The following is a 10,000-nucleotide window of genomic DNA, read 5'->3' on the forward strand; positions in this document are numbered from 1 at the left end:
CATGCATGCATACATACATACATACATACATACATATATATATATATGTATGTATACATATACATATATATATATATACATATATATATATATACACATACATACATACATGCATGCATGCATGCATACCTACATACATACATACATACATACATACATACATACATACATACATACATACATACATACATACATACATACTTCTTCCAGTATTTTGTTTCAAGTCTACTTGTGCATGTGTTTACATGTATATCTTAACAGTAAATGTTTGTTCGTTTTATCACATATTTTTGCTTTTTGTTTCACTTAGCCTTTTCTTTGTTTATCTTTAGTTTTTGATAAAAACTAAAGTCCGAAGTTGTTGTTATTGTTGTTGTCGTTGTTGTGTTGCTGTTGTTGTTGTTGTTACTACTGTTGTAATCATTAGATAAAATGGTGTCTGTACTTTTAATTTTAATAATATAATGACGTAAAATTGAATTAAATAGAACTGAATTTTGCTCATTGTGTCAAACAAAATGGCTTCCCAGCTGAAGGAGGTTTAGTACATATTCTTTCATTGAAGTTGTTCTGTTTCTGCTAAGCTTAGAAGCTTAGCAGAAGTTTTCAAAACTTATTCGTCGCTAATCCCTTATACAATTTTCCAAAATCACGAAGCAGTATTTATATTTTACAAACTCTTCCTCTCTTCTAAAGGATTTTAGGGAAAGAACATATTCACTATAAAATAAAAAATTATTATTTTCAAATTGGTGAATACTGTTGTTTTATGAAATATTTTTATATTAAATTCCAGTAAAGACAGCCTATCTTGTGGAACACAGAATTTTTTCACAGAATCTTGGGGTTCTTCAGAATCCAATTTTGAGGACTAAGCAATTTCTAAGCAATTCTTGTTCTGTTTAGTTGGTAGTATAGTAAAGCGAATAAGACAATGAGAGAAAATGGAGAACGGAAGTAACTGAAAAGTGACGAGAATAAATGTATTAATTAATGATTTAAAGACTACTGTCTTATTTCGGGATAAAACTGTTCATTCTCAGCCAAGTGGGGGTAACAATTGCTGACATGCTCCTTTTTGTTATGTAACATAAGCGCATTAAAAACTTTTCAATTAATTACAAAGTGTTAGGTACGTTCAAGCAAATTACTACCATAAATCTGATAAAAACAATTTTACAGCATCAAATGTTCGACTGTGTCTAGCATGCGAATTTCCTAAGAAAAGTGCCTTTGGATTCCATTCGTTTCTTGTCTCTTGGATCGAAGACTTTCTCAGGGATTGCACTATCGCAGCATGTACCGATGGGGCTCTCTTATGGTATGTTCCAAGCTTCAAGTTTGTCCTCTGTGCTCTTTCTCTTTTATAACCGTTGGCCAGCAAGTCTGACAACATCCACAGCTATGCATATGTGACTACCTTTCGCTCCTCCCTAATTTTTCTCATTCAACCATCACTTACATGAAGCCTAAATAACGACACTAATTCTTTGATTTCGAAACATTCTCCAATGATAGTCAAGTCAGTATTGCTCCATCAACAGAACAACGAAACACTCACTATACACATCAAGAAAATGATCCTATAAGCAATTCATGAACGTTAACAACGCACAACAAGAGAACTCAAAGTCACTCTATTGCTTGACTTCACAATCACAGATGATATCTGCTTGCTATCTCATAGCTTCAACATAGCCCATTCGTCATTACTAAGACTGCATCTTAGAAGCCGACCTTCCATTTCAAGACGTCAAAATACTTCAACTCCCTGCAATTACTAATCCTCTACAAAATTCAAGTGAGATTCACAGTAGAGTACTTCCCCCACATCCGGTACAGTTCTACCGTTATACATCCCTACATCCTAGACTGCAATGGGAAAGGCCACTGAATGATGGGCTTAAAGTTGTTCGCATACATACTCCAACCAATAGCCCATGTGGCGGTGATGGGGTGTTATCTCCTTACCCTTGCTCTCTTTTACCGCTGCTGCTGCAATCTCTGCTCCTCAGAGCTGGCTAATCTCGTCTTACATTTATCCCCATCTGATTCCCTTGTCTCTGCTTTTCCCACATCTGTTTTTCCCAGGCTTTCTCACACCAATTATTTCGTCCTGATCTTCTTCCCCTTTGTACACGTCTCTCCTGCAGCCATCTAATTGCTTCTTTCCAAGAACATCAACCACATCGCTCTCATTGGTATCAGAGGGTATGTGAAAACCATAATCACAGTCAGTACCTTCATAATTAAACATAAAAAATGTTCTTTTCAAGGTCATAATGTGACACGTATATCATCTAAGTAACACGCCCAGTCAATCATTCTATTTCTTAATCAAGCATGAAATTTGAGCGTTTTCCCATCGCACAAATATATACTTTGATGCTGGAATATGTTTGGCAGAACTTGGATAATTAATTGATTGTAATTATCCTCACTAACATGCATATGCCCGTGCATGTCGGTGAAGTGAAATATTTTAGTGGCAGTATGACCGTCATCACTTCTTACTTTGAAACATCAATAATTTCAATCAAAATGTTTCGGAAGTTTTTATTTCTATGCTAAATATTCATTTGCAGATCACTTCCAGCTGTGCAATTATTATATTAACGATGCTAACATTCTTAGCAATGTGTTGTATCATGGAGAAAAGGCTATTGACTACTATTTGTTAATATAGAACCGGATGTAAACGAAGGAGTTTACTCGACATGCAATATTTAGATTTCAGAGCCATATTGAAATATTACAGCAAAACTCGTTTTCTATTACATAACAAAAAATGACACTGTTTTTTTGTTTGTTTGTTTGTTTGCTTTTTTCTTTTCGTGCATATGTTAACGTTTTCTATATGGTCGTAAGATACCTTCAGTAATTTCTTCTGCGTTATTAAATCACTATTAAACGTGTTGGCAATCTAGCAGAGAAAGTAAGCTATCAAATTAAATGCTTCTCACAATATAGTACTATCCTTTATATTTCTGAAGTCTAATCCGACCAAATTCGAATTTACCCTTTATCCATCTGAAGTCAGTAAGTGCAGTTGTGCATCGAATCATTTAAATTGAATGTACATCGACTCCGAGAATCAGTCTTATTGCACCTGTCTCAGAAATCAATACATGCCTCAGAGTATTAAACGCCATATTTTCTGTTTCTATTTTTCTATATATAAAAATGCACTTTACATTAAGTTCATTTAAAGAATGTAATTAAATGAACCTTCCTTTTTATATATAGTGCCGATTTACTTCGTTTTAAAATTGACATGCTTATGAATTTTGCGGCAATATATTCATTGTATTTTGCTGTGGTTTCTTAATATTTTACATCCTATTTTGCAAGGGACCTCATGTTTAAAAACAAAAACGGGAAGCTTCTAGAGAGCTAAAGTACTAGGCCTATGCAAAGTTAATCGAAGATCCTTTCCGCATTCTGAAGTTAATCTCCACATAAGAGTTATATGTTAATGCACTTTTTCTCCTCTCTTATTTATATTTACGTAATCTACTTAAGATCACCATTCTACAGCTACTTGAAAATCTTAAGAGATGGGACTAAATTGCTCCAGATGCAATAAACTATATAATGTCTCCCCGCTGATGGTGGTAGTGGTGGTGGTGGTGGTGGTGGTGTAGTAGTAGTAGTAGTAGTAGTAGTAGTAGTAGTAGTAGTAGTAGTAGTAGTAATGTTGGTAGTGGTGGTGGTGAAAGTAGTAGTAGTAGTAGTAGTAGTAGTAGTAGTAGTAGTGATGGTGGTGGTGGTGGTGGTGTAGTAGTAGTAGTAGTAGTAGCGGTGATGGTGGTGGTGATGGTGGTGGTGGTGGTGGTAGAAGTAGTAGTAGTGGTGGTGGTGGTGGTGGTGGTAGTAGTAGTAGTAGTAGTAGTAGTCTCTTTATCAGAGACACAAGGGCTGAGAGGAGATGCTTAAAAATGCATAGAAATGCTAGCCAGGACGCTTACAAAGAATGATAGACAGATAAGTTGTACAAAAACGAGAGGAGGGTAAAAAAAAAAACTTTATTCTAAATATAAATGGAGGAAATAAAATTACAAAACGCAAATATATGCATGGAAATAAATATATTTTAAAAAGCAGAGTACTCTTAAGCTACACAATAATAAAAACAATTAAAAGGAAATAAACATGAAAAAAATCTACTGACTAGGTCGAGTCAGAGCACCGCACGTCCCTACCCGCTTCACATTGGTAGTATTGTTGTCACATGTACTCAAAGACATCCATTAACGTTTTATGGGTTGGTTGACATAGATATACAAGCACGTCTTCAATGTAGGACTGGTTCGTTCGTAATGTTATTCTTTTGTTTTTATTAGCAACCAGTCCATTGTGTATTTTTCTTTATTCTAAAACCCAGCTGGGATCTTTTCGGTTTGAACGGCAGTTTTTAACATAATTTCTAGGTAACTAAAAAGTTTTAAACTTCGTATACTGGTAGAATGTGTTTATAAAACATCTTTTTATCTTGGCTTTATTGAGAAAATTCTATAGTTTCTAAGATATTTGTTGTTGTTTTTTTCTTCAATTTCCGCAATTTCAACCAATCACTGACGTCTATTGAGGTAAAAAAAACATTCTGTGCCGTATGAATATGTCCCTCGTTTAAGAAACAGATTGGGTTTATCCTTCCCCCACCCCTAATCCTAACCCTAAAACAGATTGAAATGCAATAGATCGATACTAGGGTCATAATTATGGGTGACAATTTCATATGACACCGCTAGAAAAAACTGCCGTTCAAACCGAAAAGATCTCCCAGCTGCACCTCTGTCACTTTTATCTCATCGAAATATCCAAGGTTCCATAGATACGATTTTTATCTACTAGTTGCTGGTTTCATTTTCGAATGCTGGCGAATCTGTTTTTCGTCCTCTTCTTTATCTTCTTCAATATTATTCAGAAAAGTGTCGTTGATATTGTTTTGATGAAGATGATACCCCTCACTTGTTTTAGCTGTTTTCTGTTAACTTTTTCTTTTGAGATTCTTTTCGCTTTGTTATTCCTCCCGCTCCCGTTCCCGCCGACAGTTCAGTTTCCTTTCTCTATTATCTCTTCCTAGATATACGACGATTGTGTAAGGCAACTGGTTACTACTTTTAGAGCATCCCCTGAATATTTTTTTTCGGGGGCAGGGCCAATAAAAACTCTTTAAACATCCTACTGGAAAACTTCATCGCCGAAACAAACGTAGAAACATTTTTGGACTGATTTGAAACATTATTTGAGTTATCTGGTTTGATTGACGTAGAAATAATAATAATAACAACAACAACAACAACACCAACAACAACAACAATAATAATAATAATAATAATGATAATAATAATAATAATAAACACGAAGTAAATAGTAAAACACGAAGACAAACGCAACATTACCAACAAACACGATGTAAACAACGAAGGGGAGCCTAATGATTATGATAATATAAAAAATAAAATAATCTTAGAACTGAAAACCACAGAGCCCAAAATGGACCACCGACCATACCTCCCAAGAATAAAAATAAACGAAATAACAACACCAATTATAAACAGCATAAACCTAGCCGTCACTGAACTAGCCACTGAAACAAAAAAAAGTGATATCACTGAACTAAATGACTTGATATACGCAGCAGCCACTGCAGCCACAAAAGAAGCTGGATACTCACCCAAACCCGCCCAAACAGGAGTACCACCACCCAAACAAACCCTGTGGATAAATAACATCCAAAACAAAATAAAAAAAATTAGAAAAGACCTGTCGATTCTTAATGAGATCAGCAAACAATCAACGCTACTGAGCAACAAAAAGAGAACAAAAATGCTCCGCAAATATAACATCACAGAAAAAGATTTGCCGGAGATAAAAGAAAAGCTGAAGCAAGATATCCTTGCCAAAGCTCAAAGGATCCGCCGGTACGAGAAACGCCAACGCTTCTTTGAACAGAACAAAAAGTTCAACACCAACCCCAAAAAGTTCTACCAAGATCTGGGGAAAAATAAAATAGAAGTCACTGCAGCACCATCGGCAGAAGAATTGGAAGAATTCTGGAGAGAAATATGGTCGGCGAACGAACAGCCAAAAAAAAGGAGTATGAAAATAACAAACTCGGCATCTGAACAACTTTGGACCCCCATAACAACTGAAGAGGTCACCCAGGCACTGCAAAAACTAAGCAACTGGAAGGCACCTGGGCATGACAAGATCCCCAACTTCTGGTTGAAATATCTAACAGGAATGCACAAAAAGCTGGCTGAAAACTTTAACAGCATACTAGCAGAGCCAGAGACAATGCCTGAATGGCTCACGAAGGGGAAAACCATCTTAATTCCCAAATCAAATGAAACAGCAAAACCAGAAAACTACAGACCAATAACCTGCCTCCCTACTATGTTCAAGGCATTTACTGCAGTGATATCGCAAAGGCTGAACAAGCACCTGGACGAAAACAAACTGTTCCCAGAAGAGCAGAAAGGATGCCGCAAAGGCTCATATGGCTGTAAAGATCAACTAATGATTAATAAAGCCGTAACTGAAGACAGCCACAGAAAGAAGAAAGGCCTCAGTATGGCCTGGATTGACTACAAAAAGGCGTTTGATAGCATCCCCCACACATGGATCCTTGAAACACTAGCCATTAACAAAGTAGCACCAACAATCATAAAATTCATAGAGCACTCTATGAATAAATGGCAAACAGTCCTACATCTCCAAACAAAAGAGGGACTCATGAAAACCAAAGACATCCCCATCAGAAGAGGAATATTCCAGGGAGACACGCTCTCTCCACTCCTTTTCTGCTTGGCACTGTCACCTCTATCTGATATGCTAAATAGAACTGGATGCGGATATAAATGTTACGGCAAAACGATCAACCACCTTTTATATATGGATGACCTAAAACTATACGCTGCAAATGACAAACAGCTGGAAACACTATTAAAGACAGTTCATGGATTTACCAAAGAAATAGATATGAAATTTGGATTAGAAAAATGCGCCAAAGTAACCATGAAAAGAGGAAAACTAGTTAAAAGTAACAACATCACACTAGATAAAACCAATGAAATAAAAGAATTAGACCAAAGCCAAACTTACAAATACTTAGGAATCCATGAACTAGATAAGACACAACACACACAAATGAAAGAGAAAATAAAAAAAGAATATTATAGACGAGTTAGATCAATACTAAAAACAGAGCTCAATGCTAAAAACAAGATAATAGGTATCAACACTTTAGCTGTCCCAGTTATAAGTTACAGCTACAATATCCTTAACTGGACACGAAATGAACTGTCCAAAATAGATAGGAAAACAAGAAAAATACTGACAGGATCTAGGATGCATCACCCAAAATCTGACATAGAAAGACTATATATACAACGTATAGAAGGTGGTAGAGGCCTTATACAGCTGGAAAACTACTATAAAATAACCACCATAGGACTGCAAAAATACCTACTTCAGAAGGAAGGAAAACTGATCCAGATAACAGCAAAACACGAGCAAAACAGAAAACTGTTCTCAGTATTTAAGGAAGCTGACAAATACAAACAAGAAATCATACCACCTAATAAACACGAAGAAGAAGAAGATGATGAAGAAACAACAAAAGCTATAAAACAAATGAAATCCAAACTAAAAATAGAACAGCAACGAACCATGATAAAACGATGGCAAGAAAAGCCCCTTCATGGTAAATACTGCACTAAACTAAACGCAAAAGAAATAGACAAAGAAAGATCCCAGCAATGGTTGAGAAGCTCAGGACTCAAAGCAGAAACAGAGGGATTTTTAATTGCAGCACAAGACCAAAGCCTCCCCACCAGAAATTACCAAAAACATGTAATGAAAAGAAATATTACAAGTAACTGCAGAATATGTGGAGATGGACAAGAAACAATAAATCATATTATCTCTAGCTGCCCAGTCCTGGCTAAGAAGGAATATATTCACAGACATGACAGAGTTGGAACCTACATACACTGGAAGCTATGCCAACATTATGGAATAACAACAGAAAAAAGATGGTATAGGCACACACCAGAAAAGGTTACAGAAAACGAGAAAGCAACCATACTCTGGGATATGCCGATACACACAGATAGAGAAATTAAGGCCAACAGACCAGATATAGTTGTCAGAGATCATGAAGAAAAAAATGCTTTCTAATTGATGTATCAATACCGGCAGATGACAACGTGTCTCTAAAAGAAATGGAGAAACTCTCAAAATACAAAGACCTGGAAATAGAGGTAACTAGAATGTGGAATCTGAAAACAGAAACAATTCCTATCATAGTAGGTGCATTAGGCATGATAAAAAAATATTCAGACAAATACATAACAAAAACACCAGGACTTACAAACACATATATCATACAGAAAATTGCACTACTAGGCACTGCACACATCCTACGCAGAGCACTTTCCATACAATAACCATCAGAGCATCACAACAAATCACAGCACATACCCAAGGCACACAGAGCTGCGCTCGGTAGTGAAGTGATAGCACGCTATAAAAATAAAACTACTGAATAATAATAATAATAATAATAACCACCATAGGACTGCAAAAATATCTACTTCAGAAGGAAGGAAAACTGATACAAATAGCGGAAAAACACGAGCAACACAAAAAACTGTTCTCAGTATTTAAGGAAGCTGACAAACAATAAATCATACCACCTAAAAAATATGAAGAAGAAGAAGAAGAAGAAGAAGAAGAAGAAGAAGAAGAAGAAGAAGAAGAAGAAGATGATGAAGACACAACAAAAGCTATAAAACAAACAAATGAAATCCAAACTAAAACTAGAACAGCAAAGAACCATGATAAAACGATGGCAAGAAAAGCCCATTCATGGCAAATACTGGACTAAACTAAATGCAAAAGAAATAGACAAAGAAAAATCCCAGCAATGGTTGAGAAGCTCAGGACTCAAAGCAGAGACAGAGGGATTTTTAATTGCAGCACAAGACCAAAGCCTCCCCACCAGAAATTACCAAAAACATGTAATGAAAAGAAATATTACAAGTAACTGCAGAATATGTGGAGATGGACAAGAAACAATAAATCATATTATCTCTGGCTGCCCAGTCCTGGCTAAGAAGGAATATATTCACAGACATGACAGTGTTGGAACCTACATACACTGGAAGCTATGCCAACATTATGGAATAACAACAGAAAAAAGATGCTATAGGCACACACCAGAAAAGGTCACAGAAAACGAGAAAGCAACCATACTCTGGGATATGCCGATACACACAGATAGAGAAATTAAGGCCAACAGACCAGATATAGTTGTCAGAGATCATGAAGAAAAAAATGCTTTCTAATTGATATATCAATACCGGCAGATGACAACGTGTCTCTAAAAGAAATGGAGAAACTTTCAAAATACAAAGACCTGGAAATAGAGGTAACCAGAATGTGGAATCTAAAAACAGAAATAATCCCTATCATAGTAGGTGCATTGGGCATGATAAAAAAATATTCAGACAAATACATAACAAAAACACCAGGACTTACAAACACATATAACATACAGAAAATTGCACTACTAGGCACTGCACACATCCTACGCAGAACACTTTCCATACAATAACCATCAGAGCATCACAACAAATCGCAGCACATACCCAAGGCACACAGAGCTGCGCTCGGTAGTGAAGTGAAAGCACGCTATAAAAATAAAACTACTGAATAATAATAATAATAATAATAATAATAATAATAATAATAATAATATTAATAATAATAACAATAATAATAATAATAATAATAATAATAATAATAATAATAATAATAATAATAATAATAATAATAATAATAACAATAATAATAATAATAATAAAAGTAATGGCAGTAAATATTCTAAAATTGGAACGATTCACAGAAGATTAGCATGGCCCCTGTGCAAGGATGATACGCAAATTCGGGAAGCGTTCCATATTTTTCATGCAATAGAAAGTTGCTTGAA

General features: G+C 35.6%; 1 protein-coding gene and 1 non-coding gene across 3 annotated transcripts in view; both read left to right on the top strand.

The window, feature by feature from the left end:
* Positions 1-10,000, top strand: part of LOC115213291 (protein ANKUB1-like) — a 56,834-nt gene that overhangs the window by 14,662 nt on the left and 32,172 nt on the right. The gene's annotated exons all lie outside the window — the stretch shown is intronic.
* LOC115213584 lies at positions 9,868-9,977 on the top strand. Its single transcript, XR_003881834.1, has one exon. It is a non-coding gene; the product is annotated as a U6 spliceosomal RNA (small nuclear RNA).

The sequence above is a fragment of the Octopus sinensis genome, linkage group LG6 (assembly GCF_006345805.1).
Source record: "Octopus sinensis linkage group LG6, ASM634580v1, whole genome shotgun sequence".
Lineage (NCBI taxonomy): Eukaryota > Metazoa > Mollusca > Cephalopoda > Octopoda > Octopodidae > Octopus > Octopus sinensis.